We start from the raw sequence: 22,104 nt of genomic DNA on the forward strand, positions 1-22,104 counted from the left end.
AATGTTACTTTGAATTCCTCTTCCAATCTCTGGAATAACATAGGAGATAATCATAATGATATATGTATGAGGTTGTTTGTAAATACATTGGAAGGGAAGGCTACATCTAATTTCTTTGACCTACCTCCTAAATATTTTTCCTCATGGGATGGCTTTGTTATTTGTTTAAATCTACATATGAGATTCAGTAAATTATATAATCGAATTTCGTATGTTATTAGACCTCATAGTCAGATCGTCCTAATTTATTATTACAATATTATACCTTTTGCACCCAAAAATTGGCTAGAAGAAAAATCTATTAATAATCAACGACTAGCCTTATAAGTTGCTTCAAATTCTAGGATCAAAATTTAAGAACAAGGCTTCCCTTGAATGAATGAAATAGAAGTATGGAAATGTTTGTTGTCTTGCAATTGATGCAAGACATGATTAACATGATGATATCATTTGAGAGGAAAATATCTTCATTTCCAATTAATTCATCTCTCCCTTCGTCCTCTCAACATATTCCTGTGACATCCTTCCTTGGTCCTTTCCTTGTAGATTGGCCATGGTGTAATTATTGTGGGGATTACCATGATGAGAAAACATGTGAAGTCATGAAAGCTAGTAAGGAGAGGATTTTTGGTGATCCAAAATGGATCGTAAAACCTCTAATTCTTCATATATATTAACTATTTGAAACACTATCGGAAGGGAAAACAATGAAAGAATGGCAGAAAATAGAGCTAAGAAAAGGTCGAAGCGACGTTGCACAAGAGCTGTCGGATCAGACTGATCAACGGTCCAGATCTAATCGGGATATCACAATCGGGAGAAGTCAGCGGAATACATCAGAGGCATCCCTATGGAAATCGCGATCTTGATCAACGTGATTTAACGAGGACTGTTGATCGAGTGTACAGATCAACGACCCAGATTAACTCGCAATATCGCATCACTAAAAACACAAGGGAAGACTTAGCGGAGGCCCAAAGAGCATGCGATATGTGATTGCAATATATCGCATCGTAGCGATACAAAGGAGTGGGGCCGATACAAACATGTGATTTGCGATAACCGGACCCGACGGGATTTATAAATGCGGCTTGATAAATTTTGAGTTCCGATAAAAAGGGATTTGGTAGGTTTTTCTATGTATTTATGCATTTCCGTTAAAAAACCGAAATACAAAGGAAATGTGCCCGATGTGATAAAATCAGACCCGAAAGGTTTATAAATGTAGCTTTATATTATTTGAGTTCCATGGAAAGCGGGATTTCGGGCAAGCCTCAGGCGGTAAGTGGTATTGGACGGGCTCCGCCCGATCCCATACACTAGCCGACACGTGGCTTGGCGCTGGAGAAAGAAAACTGCCTTTTCGGACGGGTAATCTCCGTACACATAAGCCGCCCAAAATGGATATCAACTGTTGGATTGGAGATCACGCAGATCAATGGTGGGATTGCGATAGTGACCAAAGGAAGACCTGATAGGATTATAGGGCGGATTCAATATTATTTGAAGTCTGATAGAAAGTGTTTTGTCAGATTTTTTAGTGTTTTCTATGTATTTCTTTGTGTAAACAGAGAAACGAATTTTTGGGATTTCACCCCTGCCAGTGGTCCTTTTCGTTACGAACACGTGGCCACCATACCTTAGGGAGTTTAGTAATGATTGTTAAATGCTCCAAAAGGAGAGGAAGGGATAGCAGCTGGAAGCCAAAGAGCTTGGAAGGGGAGACGAATAGACAAGCACCGATAGGCTTAAAAGCCATTCACTGGCAAAGACAGAGAAGCAAGTGTTGAGACAGAGAGAAAGCAGAAGACAAAGAGGAAGAGGGAGAGTCTGTGTACTCCTGTAGACTTGAGTATTTCAAGTAAATCCCTGTTGTTTTGTCACTGTTGTGTTGAGACTCGGTTTTGAGCTCACACTTGTAATAATCTGCTCTTGAAGACATAGTATAGAGGTCAACACTGAAAGCTAGACCAGGAGACGTAACCAAGGAGTCTGGTGAACTCCTTGATTATTTTGTTGTGTTAATGTGTGTGACTATTATGTTTTCTAACTCCTCAATATCTATATTATTTTTAATCTCTTAGATCCATTGCACTAAGTAATATAGGCGTTCCTGCACATGAGTCTATAATACCTTTATATTGATTTAAGATCCCATTTTCGGATCAAGTGGTATCAAAGCTTTAGGTTTTGTTAAGGTTAGACAAGCTTGTGCTGGATTTTGAATGCTAACTAGATTAAAGCTCAGGAAAGGAGAAGAATGGCAGAAGAAACTCCATTGGGATCAGAATCTCAATTTATGGAAGGTTTTAAGGCACACCAAGCCATGGTGGAAGAGATGTATCTAGACTTTAAGAAGGGTCGAGGTGAAATAACTTCAACACCCAAACCAGACTGAGGAGCAGAGGAACCTTTTCTAGTTGCCTCTCTAGAAGGCAAAGGACAAGGAGAAATTCCTTCTACACCAACTCCTCCATCATCACCTACCTCATCATCTTCTTCACATAAAGCTAGCCCTGATAAGAAAAAGAAGAAAACTTATTTGATTAAATTAGATGTGAAGTTTGATTTCCCAATTTATGATGGAGAACTAAATGCAGAGAAGCTAGATAATTGGATAAGACAGATTGATGTATATTGCAGGTTGCAGAACATTGATTTAGGAAGGAGAAAGATTTAGCTAGCTAGCCTTCAACTTGGAGGAATTTTACTAGTATTGTGGAAAGGCAAGACACAAGCTGATATGAAAAAACATGGTAAAATCCTTTCTACCTGGAAAGACTTTGTTTCTGCTATCAAAAACCAATTCTATCCTTTAGCTTACATGCAACAGGCAATGATGAGTTGGCAAACTCTTCGCTAGTTGAAGGGTTAGAGTGTACAAAGTTATACTCAGGAATTCAGGAAAAGAGCTATAACTCTAGGAATATCATTAGACTCACCTGAGACTTTATTAAAGTATATAGGTGGTCTTCATAGTTATTTAAGGCATACTATTCTCATGTTTAATCCCACTAGATTAGATGATGTATCAGTTCAAGCAACACATCTAGAAGCTAGAGGTAGAAATGTAAACCCAAAGGTTGGGGGAACATCTTAATATTCTGTAAGCAAGAACAAGGAAAAGAAGAAACTGAAATGGAAGGAGAGGAAAACAAACACTGTAAAGAAGGATAAACTTTCATGCACTCATTGAAATAGAGAAAGACATGATGAGGCACATTGCTGGTCTTTGCATCCAGAACTAAAACCCAAGAAGTTTGGCGGTAAGGAGAGAAAGAATGCTACAGCTATTCAGCAGGACTTGGGATTAGATTCAGGTGATGAAACAATAGTTACAACCGTAGGTATTAGAGGTAAAGATTCTGAAGCATCCACAAGTAATTCTACACAATTTGTTAATAATGAAAGTAATGAGAGAGAAATAAATGAACTTTTTTGTATTAGAGTAATTTCCAAGCATAATAAGGTTGATACTTTGTTTGATAGTGGATCACAAGTAAACTTGATTTATGAAACAATTGTAAAGAAGTTGGGATTACAAACAAAACCTCATGAGAAGCCATATCCATTAGGTTGGGTGTGTGATAAAACAAAGCTACAAGTAACAAGACAATGTAAACTTAGGTTTGCTATTGGAACAACATTTGTAGATGAGGTTGAGTTAGATATAGTTCCATTAGATATATGTGGTATTGTTTTAGGAAGTCCATACTTGTATGATAGAAAAGCTATTTCCTATGGAGCTGAAAATAAGTATCAACTCACTAAACATGGAATTGAATATATTGTAAGAGATCATAAACCCAAAAGAAACTATTCTCATAAACTCAGGACAGATGAAAAGAATTGTGAATTCAAGTAAGCAGTTTTTACTTATGGCTGTAAAGACAAAGGACCCTAAAAAATCCAGTGCATTTGAAGGCTGTGATTCTAAACAGAAAGTTGATTTAGCTAAAATTGTTTCAGAGTATGATGTTCTATTTCAAGAACCAAAAGGTCTGCCACCCAAGCGAGAAATAGTACATGATATTTGTTTGCAGCAAGATGCTCCATTACCTAACCTTGGAATGTATAGGTTGTCAGCTTTAGAGAATGCAGAGATAAAGAAGTAGGTACAGGAGTTGCTCAAAAAAGGGTTTATAAGACCAAGCACATCACCATGTGGATCTCCAATCATGCTGGTGAGAAAGAAAGATGGTTCGTGGAGAATGTGCATTGATTATAGAGCACTAAATAAAATAACGATCAAGAATTGTTATCCCCTTCCTCGTATTGATGATCTATTAGATCAATTGAAAGAAACAATTCACTTTTCCAATTTAAACTGATGAAGTGTCTATCATCAGGTCAGATTTGTAGAACAAGATGCATGGAAGACTGCTTTCAAGACAAAGCAAGGATTGTATGAACAGTTGGTTATGCCTTTTGGCTTAACTAATGCTCCTGCTATGTTTATGAGAGTTATGAATGATGCACTCAGACCTTTTATTGATGATTTTGTAATTGTTTATTTAGGTGACATTCTTGTTTTTAGTAAGACATGGGAAGACCATGTAAAGCATGTAAAGCAGACTTTAGATGTTTTAAAAAGAGAAAATCTCTATGTAAAACTGTCAAAATGTGAATTTGGAAAAACATCTTTAAATTATTTGGGTCATATTGTAGGGGGTGGTGAATTGAAGATAGATCCCTCTAAGGTTGAAGTCATTGTGAACTGGCCTAAACCCAAATCTGCTACAGAGGTTAGAAGTTTCCTAGGGGCAGCACAATACTGGAGAAAGTTTATTGCTAACTTTTCATTGATTGCAGCTCCATTACATGCTTTAACAGGATTGAAACAGGTGTTTAAGTGGGGAGGCAAACAACAGAAAGCCTTCAACACCTTAAAAGAAAAAATTAGTACAGCACTAGTACTAGCACTACCAGATCTTCAACATCCATTTGAGATTGAGACAGATGCCAGTGACTATGCCATGGGAGTAGTGTTGATGCAACACGGTAAACCCATATGTTATCATTCTGAGACATTTACTTCTGCAGTAGTTAATTATCCCACATATGATAAAGAATTGTATGCATTAGTACAAAGTGTGAAAAAGTGGAAACATTACCTAATGGGTAAGGAAACAATCATACATACAGATCATCAACCACTTCAATATTTGCACTGACAAACTAAATTGTAGCAATCACGACATTATAGATGGATGGGTTTTCTACAACAATTTCATCTTGTCATTAGATATAAGAATTGCATACACAATAAGGTTGCAGACATGTTATCAAGACCAATCATAAAGGCATCTACTATACTTAAGCATAACTCAATAATGCATGAAAGTTACATTGAACAATATGTTGAAGATGTAGATTTTAAAGATGTATATGAAACTTTAAGTCATGGCAAGCAAGTAGAAGAATTGGATTATTATGTAAAGGACCAACTCTTATATCATTTGGGAAAGTTATGCATTCCACAAACTGAAAGAGTTAACATAATTCGAGAAGCACATACTTCTATAATATTAGGTCATTTTGGTGTAAGTAAAACAGTTGCACAAATGCAAAGGTTCTGTTATTGGCCAAGAATGCATGAGACAATTTCTAGATATATCAAAGGGTGTACTATGTGTGCTACAAGCAAGCCAAGTAATAGAAAATTAGACTTGTACACTCCACTTCCAATTCCTTCTCATCCTTGGGAAAGTGTTTCCATGGAATTTGTTGGGGGATTGCCAAAATCTAAAAAGGGTCATGATTATTTGTATGTTGTTGTGGATAGGTTCAGTAAAATGTGTATTTTGATACCTTGTAACAAGCAGGTTTCAACTGAACAAACAAAAAAGTTGTTCTTTCAGAATGTGTGGGTTCATTTTGGTTTACCCACTTCTATTGTATCTGATCAAGATTCTCAATTTGTTGGGAAATTTTGGTCAAATCTATGGGAATTGATGGACACCAGGTTGAAGAGGAGCACAACATTTCATCCATAAATAGATGGTCAAACAGAAGTGATCAACAGGATAGTGATCCAGTTGCTCAGAGGCTATTGCAGCAAGAATCCCAAGCTTTGGGATGAACATTTGTGTTATGTGCAGCATGCTTACAACCGTGCCAAGCACTCTTCTACTCAGAGATCTCCTTTTCGGACTTGCTTTGGTTTTATACCAAAGTCTCCCTTGGATTTTGTCTTTGGTAAAGACATAGCAGTTGATGGACACAACGATGTGGAAAAAGCAACCAAGTTCATTGAACAAACCCAAGAAATTCACTAGGCAGTACAAGAACAACTGGAAAGAAGTCAATCCAAGTACAAGGCAAGACATGACAAGCATCGGGTTGAGCATATTTTCCAAGTTGGTGATCAATTCTGGCTGTACATCAACAAAGACAGAATGCAAGGTGAAGGTAAGAAGCTAAAACCAATAAGGTATGGACCTTTCAAGATAATTGACAAAATTGGTGAAAATTCTTTTCGCCTTGATTTGCCAGCTTATATGCAGATATATTCAGTCGTTAATGCAGAAAACTTGAGATTGTATGAACCTTCATTGATTGAAGATCCTGAAGAGAAAAGTCAGTTGCCTTCTATTGAGGATCTATTGCCTGAATATCTCAATGAGTTACAAGAAGATACAGTTCTGGACAGGAAGGTGAGAACTATGTGTGGAGGGGATGTTGAGTACCTGAGAATAGGGCTCAAAGGTTCAAATCCAAGCAAAGCATGATGGATAGAAGTTAAACAAGTGAGGGAGTTGTATCCTCACTTGATCGATGCCTAAAAACCAAATTTTGGTGGTCCAAAATCTTTTCAATGGGAAGGCGTGATCCAAAATGGATCCTAAAACCTCTAAGTCTTCATATATATTAACTATCGGAAACACTATCGCAAGGGAAAACAGTGAAAGAATGGTGGAAAACAGAGCTAAGAAAAGGTGGAAGCGACGCTGCATAGGAGCCGTCGAATCGAACCAATCAACGGTCCAGATCTAATTGGAATATCACAATCGGGAGAAGTCAGCGGAGTACATCAGAGGCATCTCTATGGAAATCGCGATCGCAATCAGTGCAATTTAACGCGGACCATTGATTGAGCGTATAGATCAACGACCCAGATTAACTCATAATATCGCATTGCTAAAATACAAGGGAAGACTTACTGGAGGCCCGAAGACCATGCGATATGCGATTGTGATATATCGCATCACAATATCGCATTGCAACGATACAAAGGAGTGGGGCTGATACAAACATGAGACTTGCGATAACCGGACTTGACGGGATTTGTAAATGCGGCTTGATAAATTTTGAGTTCCGATAAAAAGGGATTTTTTTGGTTTTTCTATGTATTTATGCATTTTCGTTAAAAAACCGAAATACAAAGGAAATGCACCCAAAGTGATAAAACCAGACCCGAAAGGTTTATAAATGCAACTTTATATTATTTGAGTTCTGTTGAAAGTGGGATTTCAGGCAGGCCTTAGGCGGTTAGTGGTATTGGATGGGCTCCACCCAATCCCATACACTGGCTAACACGTGGCTTGGCGCCGAAGAGAGAAAACCACCTTTTCAGGCGGGTAATCTTTGTACACATAAGCCACTCAAAATGGATATCAACCGTTGGATCGGAGATCACGCAGATCAACGGTGGGCTTACGATAGCAACCAAAGGCAAACCTGATAGGATTATAGGGCAGATTCAATATTATTTGAAGTCTGATAGAAAGTGTTTTATTGGATTTTTCTGTGTTTTCTGTGTATTTCTCTATGTAAACAGAGAAATGACTTTTTTGGATTTCACCCATGCCAGTTGTCCTTTCCGTTACGAACAGGTGGCCACCATACCTTAGGGAGTTTAGAAATGATTGTTAAACACTCCAAAAGGAGAGGAAGGGATAGTGGCCAGAAGCCAAAGAGCCCGAAATGGGAGACGAATAGACAAGCACTGATAGGCTTAAAAGTCATTCGCTGGTAGAGACAGAGAAGGCAGTTGCTGAGATAGAGAGAAAGCAGAAGACAGAGAGCAACAGGGAGAGTCTGTGTACTCTTGTAGAGTTGAGGATTTCAAGTAAATCCCTGTTGTTTTGTCACTGTTGTGTTGAGACTCAGTTTTGAGCTCACACTTGTAATAATCTACTCTTGAAGACATAATATAGAGGTCAACATTGAAAGATGGACCAGGAGACATAGCCAGGAAGTTTGGTGAACTACTTGATTATTTTTCTATGTTAATGTGTGTGACTATTATGTTTTATAATTGCTCATTGTCTATATTATTCGCAATCTTTTCGATCCATTGCACTAAGTAAATAGGCATTCTTGCACATGAGTCTGTAATACCTTTAGAATGATTTAAGATCTCATTTTTAGATCATTTGGAAAGAAATTGATACATCCTCTAAGTAATATTTCTGCAAATAATTTACATTGGTTAGAAGAAGATGTTCACATTGTAAATATTTGTGGACAAAACTATATTAAAAAATTTCAAAACAATTCTTATAATCAAAGTAATGCTCATTCTACCCCTAAGTAGTTCGCACCTGAAAACCCTAATAAGGATGGAATTAAGCCTAATTCAAAATCAGCTCTAACTCCTTCTAATGCTACTAAAAAATATAATAGGACTTATTTAAAATTGTGTCTAATACTACATTATCATACTTACCTAAAACTCTTGAGAAAATTGCAAATCTTAATATTTTTCTTTAAAAACAAGCCAAACTTGCAAATTCCTCTGCAACTATTACTGGAATGGAATATGAATTGGAAACCTCTACAAACAAAGTGGTTGGAACTGTAATTAATTATAAACAACCTAAGAATCCACCCTTTTATGTTTCTATTAAAATCATTAATAATATTTCTCATTGTTGTCTAATCAATGGTTGATGATGTCCCAATATTATGTCAAAGACTATAATGGCATAATTACGATTATATTCTACTAATGAAGTGTCTAGGAACATGTTGTCCTTCAATAAAAAAAAAAAAACTAAAAACCATTTGGGAGGATAGAGATGTTACATTGTTTATGTGTTCCCATCCTGAAATATGTACCACTTACAACATACAAGTTATATATATATGGTTGTTAGCAACTATTCTATCATCCTAGAAAGAGATTGGCAATCTCTAACTTAGGGGATATTAATCAATGGATGGCACTCACATAATTATACCAATAGGACCTAAAAATATCAAGTCTACAAAGAGGAAAAAAGATTTCCCTACATTGAAAATCGTCATTAACCGTCAATTAAATATGTAGAAGATGATCTTCAAATTTATTCCATTTTTAATGAAGAGGAAGTTGAAAGAAACAATACTTCCAATGCCCCTCCAGATTCACATCAAGTTTGGAAAATATTTTTCAATAAAGCATCATCCCAAGAAGAAATGGTGCATGAATTATTTTTCAAAAGATTTTAGGTAAAATGCACACATTTTCTTATAAATTAAAATTTTCATGTACTAACAATGTAACAAAGTTTGGAGCTCTATTTCTTGGTTTAAACTATCCCCTTAGACTGGTTACCTAAATCTAATCATATTTAGTGATTCATAACTCATTGTGAATTTGATTAAAAATGTTTACTCACACTTCAAATAATCTTATGATACACTATACTAGTTTATCTTCATATATTATTTTGAAATTCGTCAGTTTCAATATTACTTGTATTAATCGAAGAATGAACACTATTGGAGATCACTATCTACATGCACTGCAATAACTAAAAGTTTTCACATGTCTAACAAACCATATTGTCCTATAGTATCCTCATATAGGCCACAACTTCCTGATAATGAGAGTTTTGGCAAATTTTTGAATATGATGATACTCTCATGATTTTTTATTAATGAAATTCAAGAATCCTCCTAGATTATCAATCTGAGGAAAAACAAATACCCCATGGGTCTTGTTCTATTAGAAGATAGCTTATGATCGAGTGATGCAACTAAGATTCAAATACCAAATAAAACTTTCAGCAAAACAACTAATGGAACTATTCAAGTAAAAAAAGTAATGAAAATGAACCTAAAATGTTATATGTTCCATAAACATGTTTTGTTAAAGAAATATAAAAAAAATTAAGTCTCGTTCGTAAATTTTCAAATATATTTTCTTGGTCTTACAAAGAGCTTAAAGTTTTTGGCCCCCCTATAAATAAGGAATGTTTACCTGTAAGACAAAATAAGAGACCAGTGAATACTACCCTTCAAGCAACAATAAGAGTTAAATTAGATAAGTTTCTCTCTTCACATATCATTTTCCTATTAAATAGTATTGAGTCGGTAGCTAATTTGGTTCTTGTGAGGAAAACTACTTGTAGAAATGGTTTTTGTGTCGACCTTCATTCCCACTATAAAGAATAACTTTCCACTGCCCAACATGGAGTTAACTTTACAACAAGTATCTAGTGTCATATGATGTCCATCTTAGACATATTCTTTGGCTATAATAAAATATACGTTAAGAAAAATAATAAGCACAGGACTACCTTTAACACTAAATGGGGAAATTTTTCCATTAATCGAATGGAATTTGTCCTTATTCATGCCAAGGAAAATTTTAAAAGAGCCGTGAATATAGCATTTAAGGATTCAATTGGAGTCATTATTCAAGTATACTTAGATGATCTTATCGCATATTCAAAGAAATTAAACAATCATTTTGATCATCTCAGAAGAGAATCCAAATTCATTGTTGAAAATATGGAATGTCTTTGAATCCTTCAAAATCTATTTTTTGAATTAAATCTAAGAAGTTACTTGGCTATATAATCTCCAATTATGGAATAAATATAAAATCCCTACCTCAAATAATAAAATCCATTAAATCCATACCTCCTCCTAAATCCAAAAAATATATTCAAATTTTCACGTGAAAGATAAACTTTGTAATATTCAATCCCTACCATATTTTGCGAGAATTGTCAATTTTATACATAATTTGTTGAAAATGATCGAACCTTGTATTGGAATTCATTTGTTGAGAAGGACTTTGAACAAATTAAACATGCTATTTCATTAGCCCCCATTTTGGACACCCCAAACTTTACGAAGGACTTTATTATTTACACTAATGCTACTAAAGAACACATCTCTATTATTTTGATGTATAAAATTAATGAAGGGCTTGAAAAACTTGTAGAATTCACAAGTCAAAGTATTTTTGATGATATTTTTTGATAGAAAGACATGCGTATTCTGTGGTAAAAGCTTGTTGGAAATAATGCTGAGAGGGGCAGTGAATCAGTATTAGTCAAGTCAATAATCTTTTTTCTTTTCATACTCAAATTTATATATGCTACTTCCTTGTGGGTAACCCGTGTGTACACATTGTTAGAGCCTATATTTACCTCCGGCTGAGGAAGGTAGGATCCAGGGCCAACATCAAACCACGCTTAACCTGGTAGCTAGCCCTACCAGGTCGGGAGAGGGCTCTCTGCGAGTCAATCTCAGCAAATTATAATCAACGAGGGCTTGAGATGACTGATAGAAATACTGATCTTAGGTTAGGTATATGTGTGAAAGAGTTTGATTGGATGAAATGATGTTTTTGTTGGCTCAAATGGAAAGGCAGATTTTGGGTGCGGGATTATGGCTCAGTCTTGCAGAGATCTCAATGGGCCAAGGTAGGAAAATGTTTTTGTCACTTCAAGTTGAATGAGATGGAAGGATTAGACAGATGAGGAGCTGAAGAGGGCAAGAAAACTCATGAATCCTCTCCAAACAACTGAAAACATCCAAAACTAAACCAAACCTCAAGTAGAGCACTGTAATTTCAATGGATTCTACTTACACTCTTGTTTGATTTAGCTGAGAAGAAATAAGAGAGATAATGGAATAAAATCACATAAATAAATTCAAAATTACAAAGGAAAGCACTATACCAAGATAAATTTTCACATGGATCCCAAAGAGTGCTGCAAACCCTGGTCTCAATTCCTTAGCCAAAATGCTGATATGAGTGTACAATGAAGCTCAAGGCTTTCTCAAAAGTCCAACCTTCTACCAAAATCCAACCCCTACACTATGAAATTCATAAATTATATACATTTTCTCATCCTTGTACTAAGGGAATTGAGCTCAACCATTTTCTTCAAAATAGAATCAGTTACATTAAACTTGGACCGAATTTCTGAAAATAGGTGTTGAAGATGAACTCGTATCTCCTAAACCATAGTATCTGTTACAAAACTGAAAGAGGTTTTTGTATATAAGGTCATGTTGGAGAAAAACCTCTTTCAAATTTGGGAAATTCGTTTCCAGGTGCTCACAATCTGTTCCACAAAATCATCTCTAAAACAGAAAATCATTAAAAATTTAAATCTGTGAAAATGAGCTGTAAAGATCTAGTCACATTTCCCAATTTGTGACACTTATGAATAAACGGAAAGTGGTTTTTGTTATATGGCACGTGTTTAACAAAAAATTCCTTGGGTTTTTCAAAATCACTTTTCATCTGTTGTAAAATGGCCCCGTACTAAAATGACTAAAACAGTTAAAAATATGAAAATTTGCTTTGTTTTAATGTAGGCTCCAAATATCACTGTATATCTCCCACATAGTAACACCTGTGCATAAAATGAAGGAGGTTTTTGTTACTTGGTATGTGATGAACAAAATCCTCTTTCACTTTTGAAAAATTCCTTACCATTATTTCAGAAACTGATTTTGTACTAAACTTGTCATTGTGTGCAGCAACTGACCTCAAAACATGCATAACCAAGAATCACTCATTCATTTCGATCATATCTTCTAATCCGGGAGCCGGTTACGGGAGTGTGATATACAGTTGGAAATATTTTTTCAAGATTATTCTGATGGACACATTTGTGACATGTTTTGTGCTGAACATCATGTGCAAAACATCTAAAAAAAACCAGACATAGTAAGAGCTCATGTTGATCCCTGGTGATAGGCTGTGAAAACTGGAACTAACATCGGCTCCATTGGGGATGGTAGCTCCTTGGAGGTGTCAAGAACACCATAGACCAAGTGCCTCATCCATTGGGCATGGATTCAAACAACTGCAAACCCAAAACAACTCATACCAATCCAAAAACATATACATACTGCAACCTGTACATAAAGAAATACCGAAAACTGAAATGTTGCCTCAGGCAGCTTATTTATGTACAAATCTAACCTACTTTGCTGCAAAATTGATAGATCAAGTAACGTTGTAATTCCAAATCAACCAATCAAGTAACTGTGACAAGGATGCTGCTTGGAAGTGCTCGAACTAGGACACAACTCGAAAGGCTGGTAGCCATACATGCACATAATGAATTTGGTTGTGTAAAAGGAAATCTGATCTATCATTCAAACTGAAAAAAATTTCCATGTACACTACAATAGGATCGAAGAAACCAAACTCTGTCTGCTGCCCCAACTCCTCAATACATGCTCCTACCTGCAAACTATCAATGCAAATATCCACAGGTAGCCTTACCTTCTATTCCTTCTACAGAAAAAGGTCCCCAAAGAATGCGACTCCACAATCTAGATCTTGGGACTGTATTTGGGTCTCCAATTCAGTTAGATCTCCTTCACTTTTGATGGCAAACTCTTGTAAAAAATTGAGCTTAACTTCATGGCTGCATCGACAGGATTTCAGATAAGAATAAAGAGATAAAGCAAAGTTCTCATCTACCTCATCATCCGTGCACATATCTTCCCATTCTCTAAAACCTTGAATATATGGCACATCTATTTTGAATTCTTCCTCTTTCTCCATCCATGTTTCAAGAAAGATATGCCAAAAATCTGCAAAGGACTTAATAGATCTGATAGGAAAACCTTCAATCCATTTTCTACATTTTCCTTGAAACGAATCAAAGAACAATCTGATGAAGACATCTTCCTTTTTAACTCTAAGAATGTCCACAAATGTTTTAAAATTTTCTATATGTTCTAGAGTCAAAGTCAGATCTTCCCCATTGAATTTAGGGCCATTACTCAAAATGTATGCATCCTTTGGTAATTGATTAGGAAAACCAGGAAGATTAGAAAAATCGATACATGAATACCTTGAACAAATAGAAGCAACATCTGAGTCCTTCATTTAGCCAGTGGAGCCACCATCAATACTTTGAAACTCGGGACTTCGAATAGTGGAGTCGCCAGGTAGATGATTTCAGCCTTCATATGTGTCTGACTACTGTCCACCATTAGCAATCAGATCTGAACTTGATTACAAAATTGTACTGGGGAAATTTACAAGTCAGATGTTCAGTTTATAAACTAGATCAGAGATTGACTGAAGTAGCTTTTATCTACTTTCACTAATGCAAAGCAAAAGCATTTCAAAGGCTACCTGGCTAATCCTCGAGCTCCGTCTGTAGTCTATAAAACAAAGAACACTAACAAACAAATAAAATTTTCTTCCCTAGTATGGTCACCACTATGTTAGAGCCTAGATTTACCTCAGGCTGAGGAAGGTAGGATCTAGGGCCAACATCAAACCACGCTTAACCTGGTAGCTAGCCCTACCAGGTCGGGAGAGGGCTCTCTGTGGGTCAATCTCAACAAATTATAATCGATGAGGGCTTGAGATGACTGATAGAAATATTGATCTTAGGCTAGGTATATGTGTGAAAGAGTTTGATTGAATGAAATGATGTTTTTGTTGGCTCAGATGGAAAGGTAGATTTTGGGTGCGGGGATTGAGGCTCAGTCTTGTAGAGATCTCAATGGGGCAAGGTAGGCAAATGTTTTTGGCACTTCAAATTGAATGATATGAGAGGATTAGACAGATGAGGAGCTGAAGAGGGCAAGAAAACTCATGGATCCTCTCCAAATAGCTGAAAACATCAAAGACTAAAACAAACCTCAAGTAGAGCACTGAATTTCAATGGATTCTACTTACACTCTTGTTTGATTTAGCTGAGATGAAATAAGAGAGATAATGGCATACAATCACATAAATAAATTCAAAATTACAAAGGAAAGCACTGTACCAAGACAAATTGCCACAAGGATCCCAAAGAGTGCTGCAAACCCTGGTCTCAATTCCTTAGCCAAAATGCTGATATGAGTGTATAATGAAGCTCAAGGCTTTCTCAAAATTCCAAAATTCTACCAAAATCCAACCCCTACACTATGAAATTCATAAAGTATATACATTTTCTCATCCTTGTACTAAGGGAATTGAGCTCAACCATTTTCTTCAAAATAGAATCAGTTACATTAAACTTGGGCCGAATTTCTGAAAATAGGTGTTGAAGATGAACTCGTATCTCCTAAACCATAGCACCTTTTACAAAACTGACAGATTTTTTTGTATATAAGATCATGTTGGAGAAACACCTCTCTCAAATTTGGGAAATTCATTTCCAGTTGCTCGCAATATATTCCACAAAATCATCTCTAAAACAGAAAATCATTAAAAATTTAAATCTGTGAAAACGAGCTGTAAAGATCTAGTGACATTTCCCAATTTGTGATACCTATGAATAAACTGAAAGAGGTTGTTGTTATATGGCACGTTTTTAACAAAAATATCCTTTTTTTTTTCAAAATTATTTTTCATCTGTTGTAAAATGGCCCCGCACTAAAATGACTAAAACAGTAAAAAATATGAAAAATTTGCTTTGTTTTAATGTAGGCTCCAAATATCACTGTATATCTCCCACATAGTAGTACTTGTGAATAAATGAAAGGAGGTTTTTTTTATTTGGTATGTGATGAACAAAAACCTCTTTCACTTTTGAAAAATTTCTTACCATTATTTCAGAAACTGATTTTTTACCAAACTTGTCATTGTGTGCCGCAACTGACCTCAAAACATGCATAACCAAGAATCACTCATTCATTTCGATCATATCTTCTAATTCAGGAGTGGTGGGCTCCAGTATTGTAGCAATAATGCTACAACTCCTGGAGCTTCTTTCTTTAATTTTTTATCAACCCGGTAGTTCGTAACAAACTTGGAAGCGACGGTGCTGTATGCACAAGTACTAGCTCTTGCCGCAGCTATCACCTGGTCAGCTGGCACAAGTCCGCTAGGGGCTCAAGCCAACTTCTATAAGCTCTTAGAAGAAGATTTTTAACTGATGAACGAAAGCTAACTCAAAGGAAGCTAATCTATTTGTAGAAAGGAACTGAAAGCCAACAAGAAACGCAAACCTAGCAAACCCTAATTCTACCAACTAGTCTTACTGATGCAGAGATGGGAATGCAAACTACTGAAGGAGATGCAATTACTTCTATGAAGGTAAAATGCATGTGTCTGGACTACCTCTATCTGAAGAAAACATCTTTAGTATTTTTGTTTCAATTATTAGAATTATCATGCATGTGCTTTTAACTAGCTTTTTACTGTGCAGAGGTGGATCAAGGAGGAGAAAGGCTTGAAAAAGGTTGGGAAGGTTCAGAGAGGGTCTAAGGGGTCCCTAACACCCTTCCAGAGAGTCTCACAAAGTTTGGTTCCCAAGAAACCATGTTTATGAGCTTCTACAGGAAGTCTGCAGGGGTTCTACAGGATGTTTCAGAATTTCTACAGGATGTTCAGTAATTCCTACAGGATGTTCTACAATCGGATTTTGGGTGATGGGTGAGTGGAAGAGGCTGCATGGGTGGATAGGGAGATAGGAGAGGGGTTTATAATGACTTAGTGACAGAGAGATGAGATGATGAGGGGGTGTGCTAAGCTAGTTTGTCTGGAGGAGGGTAGAGGGAATGGAAGGCCGAAAAGGGAGGATAACGTAGGCAGTAGAGTAGCTGAGAGACAAGGGGTCTAATTGGGGGATGAGCAGTTGGCCTGGGCAAGGCTTAGAAGGATGAGAGGGTGAGGGAGTAGCACTGCACAGTGTAAACTGAATCAAATCATCCACGTCTTGCACATAACCAAAACATTCCTAATATGTCCTAACTTTTTAATGGAACCAATGATCAGCACGTTACTTCTAAAGAAAACCATGTATTGGTACTGAAGCAAAGAATCGTTCCAAGAGGTCTGAACGCATGGACAACTTCTACAAACGAAAATATTGCACCAAAGATTGCATGAATATGTAAACCAATGTTTTTGGTGGGTAGCACTGTCTGCAATTCCAGCCCCTAGAAAGAGGTGAAAATGAGTGTGCAGGCAACCCTTTTCTAGAACTTTTATCAACTCCAATCTCTTCACTCTATTCTAAACAGCTGAAGCAACTCTGTCTTATAACAATGACCTACTTAACCACACCAAGAAATCTAACTCAGCAAACTGCGTTTCAAATGCATGTAAAGAAAAACCATAATGCTGAAAGAAAAGATAACAATACAGAAGAAGGAGGCCTTAGGCTCTCAGGTTGGGCCCAACCCCGAGAGCTATGGCTCCTTTAAAGGCTCAGAACTGAGATCAAATCTGACTGCTTTCCATTAAAAAATAATAATCATAAGTCAAATAGCATGCCAATAATGGCTACAAAAGAGCAAAACCAAGCTAGCAGCTCGTAGTGCAGAATGTGCAACAATGTTTCAAAAGTCCTTTTCGAAGGCTAAAGCCTTATCATTTATACATCACGAGGGCCCAAGCTGGCCTCCTAAATCAGTGGGATTTTGGCTGACCAAACTAGGAGTGAACTGCTGCTTCCTCAAAATCCGTTTGGCTGCCTTCTAATCCGGTTATGGTGGCTGTTGGAGCTCAGAGTTGGGGGTGAAGATCCCGAGGAAGGCCATTTAATGCTGGAAAACCCTCCTACGAATCCTCAACCCCATCTTAGCTGTCTCCTGGTCCTTATCTGCTCGGTTTTGTTCCAATCATGTGTCAAAAAACCTAAAATGAGCACGTGTTAGCCACCTAGGAATAGTGACTGCCCTTATTCGTACAAATGACATAAACATACTAAAAAATGATGCATAAGATATGAAAAATGAAGGATTGAGCAAAGGTAGTTAGGCCAAATGAGCCCAAAATGTTACCAAATTTGGGGCTCATCATCACCCCCCAGCTAAAATGATTGCTCATCCCTGAGCAACTAATCCAGCTCCTCGTCCTTCATTGCTTTCACCGCCACCCTCACATCCCAGGCTTCTGAAGTGGTCTCCTCCTCACTGGCATGGAACCCAGCATTCCTTCCACCTCTTCCCACTGCTTATGCTCTTCTTTTTCTGTGCTGCCTTCCATCAATCCTAACAGCAGAGGTGGGCTTAGCTTGAGGCCAATCCAGTTGGCTTGGAGGTTCTGTATGGACTTCTTGTAGAGGGGCACCTGTGCTAGAGATTCCCTCATTTGAGTTGGAGTATGATATTCTCTGATTTTAAGGCTGTGGGACAATGTGTTCCATCGGTGGGTGCAAGCATGAACACAGTTGTCCCCTAATAGTCGCTCCATATCCTCGAAATGTGCGATGGCCTGAGCCTGCTGATCCATGTATTTCAATAAAGTTTGAGGGTTGGTGGCTAAGTGTTGGTGGGCCGATATCAATGCAGTGGGATCCCCTAGCTCTGCTCTAATCAGCAGTGGCTCATGTAATTCTCGGTCCATGACCTCTTTGACCTCTGCTGCCCTCTTTTCTTCATGGTTCAACCATGAGGAAAATGCCATCAACTGCATATCCCCTACAACTGTGTTGGGATCCCATGAAGTCACATTAGGAAGGGCCAAATTATGGAGATAGAACTCCGAGAGTTTGGCCTTATCCTCTAATGAACTGCTATTGCATAACGCTGTGAACTGCTGGGGGTCTTGGAGTTGGGAGATACCCCTCTGTGCCAATGCATTAATCTGAAATTGCAGCCACTGGTCTCATAGGTACAGGCCATAGGATTTGGCCAGCTGTCTACATTGTAGAGCATCCATGGCCCAACTGGCCATGCAAGCCAGTTGTGCCTCTTTTTGCTGCAACTGCTGTTTGAGAGCTTGTATCTCGATTTGTGCTTGCAGTTCCCTTTCCTATAGATGCGAGGTTGGCTCCCCAAGACCAACTTGCAGTCCTTCTCGGCCTTGATGTTCTGCTGTAGTGTCCCCTGAGGATGTGCCCTTTTCCTTCTTCAGTTCTTGTAGCTGCAGTTTAAGTTTCTCGTTCTCTTCCTGTAGGAATACCCGCTGGTAGTTTGCCACGTGTTTGGCCATAGCTAATTCTTTTCTTGCCTCCTTGAGTTGTTCCCCCAAGGGGCCTATATCTGCCACTCCTTTTGATTTAGCTATTTTCATCCACGTGTGGGTTCTCACTCTTTCTTCCTCCAACGCAAAGAAAAGCGGCACTGTGAATTTTTGTGGAATAATTTTCCCAGCCTCCAAAAAGTAATAATACGAGCTCAAGCTTGGCTGGGGACTAGGTTCCGGAATATGCTCTTTCTCTTCTTCCCTCGGTGGCTCTACTTCGTCTTCCCTAAGTGGTGATGAGGGTGCCTCTCCCTCCATCCTCTCTGTCTCCTTAAGCCGGGCCAATGTTTCCTGTAGAATGGCCTCAGCATCCTGTAGCCGGGCTTTTGAAGCCAACCTATCCATTCTCTCCTTCCAAGTAGTTGTCTTCGGGCTCCCCCGCTCATAAGTGACTGATATTTTTGAGGGGGACCTCTCCCTTGGCGAGGTAGGGGTATCTTCTATAGTAATTGGGCTGCTGGATGGAGGTTGGGGCCTGCCTGTTTTGATTCTCACACTTCTCCTGGCTTTGAAATACAGAGGGATCTCCCTCTTTCGTTTTTCCTTCGGCTTAGGAGGTGTACTAAGGGTGGCCAGCACAGCTGCTGCCTCCCTTGCAAGAATTTCGGCTCTCTTCTCCTTTGGTTTTCCTTTCTTAGGGCTTCCTGTAGAAGGCCCTGTATCAGCTGATTTCTGGCTTCCTGTAGAAGCCGTTTTTGGTTTTCCTGTAGAAACAGGTGGCACCGTTTTAGCCTGTTTGGCTGAGGGTGCTTTGCCTTCCGACTTGGTTGAGGCTGCTTTCGAGGTGCCTTTTACTGACGTGGACTTGTTCCGTCCTTTCCACCCTACTCTATAGCCTTTTCTCTCTGGGTGTCAATGTGGATTTGTCACCCTCCTTTTCGGCAACCTGGGGTTTCTCTTGCCTCCCCTTTTGTTCTTTCTTTGGTGCTTTGGCTGCGGTTTCTTGGCCTTTCCCTTTCTTTTCTGTGTGTACTGGCTCCTTCTCCTCGCTGCTGGAGGAGGTGAGCTCCTCGGTCAACATTTTGATATCGCCATCCTTAGTCAGATTTCGGAAGGCTTCCCACGAGAGAGGGACTGTGTAGGTGTGGAGTGCATCCTCCACGAGGAGCTTAATGAGCCCATGATGGGCTACTTGGTCTGGCGTGCCCTCTCGTAATTTGGTGGCACATTCAGTCATGGACTGCAGGAGGAAGTAAGGAATACTTAGCTTGTTTTCTGAAGGTAGGTCCATTTGGTGCCTCAATTCTGTGAGTAGCTGGAAATGGTACCCATATACGATGCTGAATCGTCCTTCGCACGTGATATATTTCATAATTTGGAGGCTCACCTCACTCCAAAGCGGCTGTAGGCTAGCTTTGCGAACCCCGTTCTTATCCTCTGAGAATTGCTCCTCCGGTGGAAAGAACTCCTTTTTAGCCTTCTGGCCTAATTTCCTCTCCTCCTTGTCCCACGGTACCCCCATTGGGAGGTCAGTGACTCTGCTGATGAACTATGGGGTGAGTCTGAGATTCAAACCCCTGAAATTAACAACGGCCAGCGTTTTTGATTTTGGCTTCAAAGCTCGCAGGAACTCCTCTGCCACCTTATCATCACAACCTTGAAGCTTGTCGCAGAACGACATCCATCGCGCACGAGTGAACAGTTCTACCACCTCCGGGTTCTCCCGTAGCTTCTTTGAGTCTGTCGGTTCCTTTCTGATGAATCCACCCGGCATGGTGAAAGCCTGCTATATTAGCCGGAGGTGGTGGGGGCGTATCAAAAGATGGCCTTTCGGATTGCTTGAGACAGAGCGCAGAACTACGCCTCTGTCACGCACACAATTCGTGAATTCTTGGCTATCTACAGATGAGCCTTGACAGGGCCTTAATTACGAACCAAATCCTGTAGAAAACCCCGCAAATACTACGACGACAATTTTCATGCAAAAGGAAGACGACGCTCGCAATTTTATGCTCAGACTGTAGTTTTACATTTTTGAGGACGTCGACTTCGCCACCCTTCAAACCAATTGCATGGGAGGAACAGGTTCAGGCTTACCTTTTCCAATTCGCCACCTTTGACGTGAATAGATCAATTTTCCTCCGTAGCGGCGAGCTTCCTGTAGTGCAGCTTCCTGTAGAAGTCGCGCACAGGTTCCGGAGAGCACGTCAGTGGTTCTGCGCCTTCTGTGCCACCACCAGACGTCTGAACGAGCCAAGGACTTGGAGTAACGAGCTTCAGAGAAATTCGGACGCTTACTCGACTGCAAAACGGCTGGTGATAAATGAGTGGAGTGACGATCTAGCCAGTGGATTTGAATCCCAGCCGAACTCGTGGCGCAGGGGTGAGCTGTCCCTGGCGGACCGTTGGACGACATCACCTACTCATTTCACTGCAAGTCTCCCTGACTGCTGCATCATTCCCTACAGATCTGCCGCAGCCATTTCCGTTAAATCTCCGCTTCTCCCCGACTGGACACTTCTCACGTGTCCATTACCCGTTTTGCTTGCCACGACCACCACTTTCCAAATCTGACGAGACCATCTGACTGGTCGTGGTGGCCAGTTGAATGGCTACCCGACTGCTCAACCCATTCATTTCCACACTTGCAAACATTTCAGAGCATTGTTCATGTAATTTGATGAAAAAAGGGGTGAGGGACTTACCTGTGCGGCCGCGACGTTATTTTCAGGTTTCAGGACGACGGTGATTGGATTTGCTTGTTGCTGCTTCATGCACAGGCACGGGGGTTCCTCCTCGCAGACTGTTGTTGGTTACGATGCTTGTTACCTGGCTGCGGATGGTGCATGTGCCCGCTCTATGTGTTGCAAGCGCCTTGATGGTGTACACTCTAGCTGGATGAACTGCTACGGGATTCCTGTAGGATGTCCTGTAGCAGTTTGTCCTCCTCGGGTGCATGCTAAAACGGTGGAGACGGTGGCATCACTGTCACAATCGCAGGACCCTCGGATGGCTTTGATAAGCAGTGCATGGTGTCTCTGCAACCTTTTTCCCAT

The sequence above is a fragment of the Pinus tabuliformis genome, chromosome 4_1, assembly GCF_031772625.1.
Source record: "Pinus tabuliformis cultivar Carrire ecotype Pingquan chromosome 4_1, CPIR1, whole genome shotgun sequence".
NCBI classification, from domain to species: Eukaryota; Viridiplantae; Streptophyta; class Pinopsida; order Pinales; family Pinaceae; genus Pinus; species Pinus tabuliformis.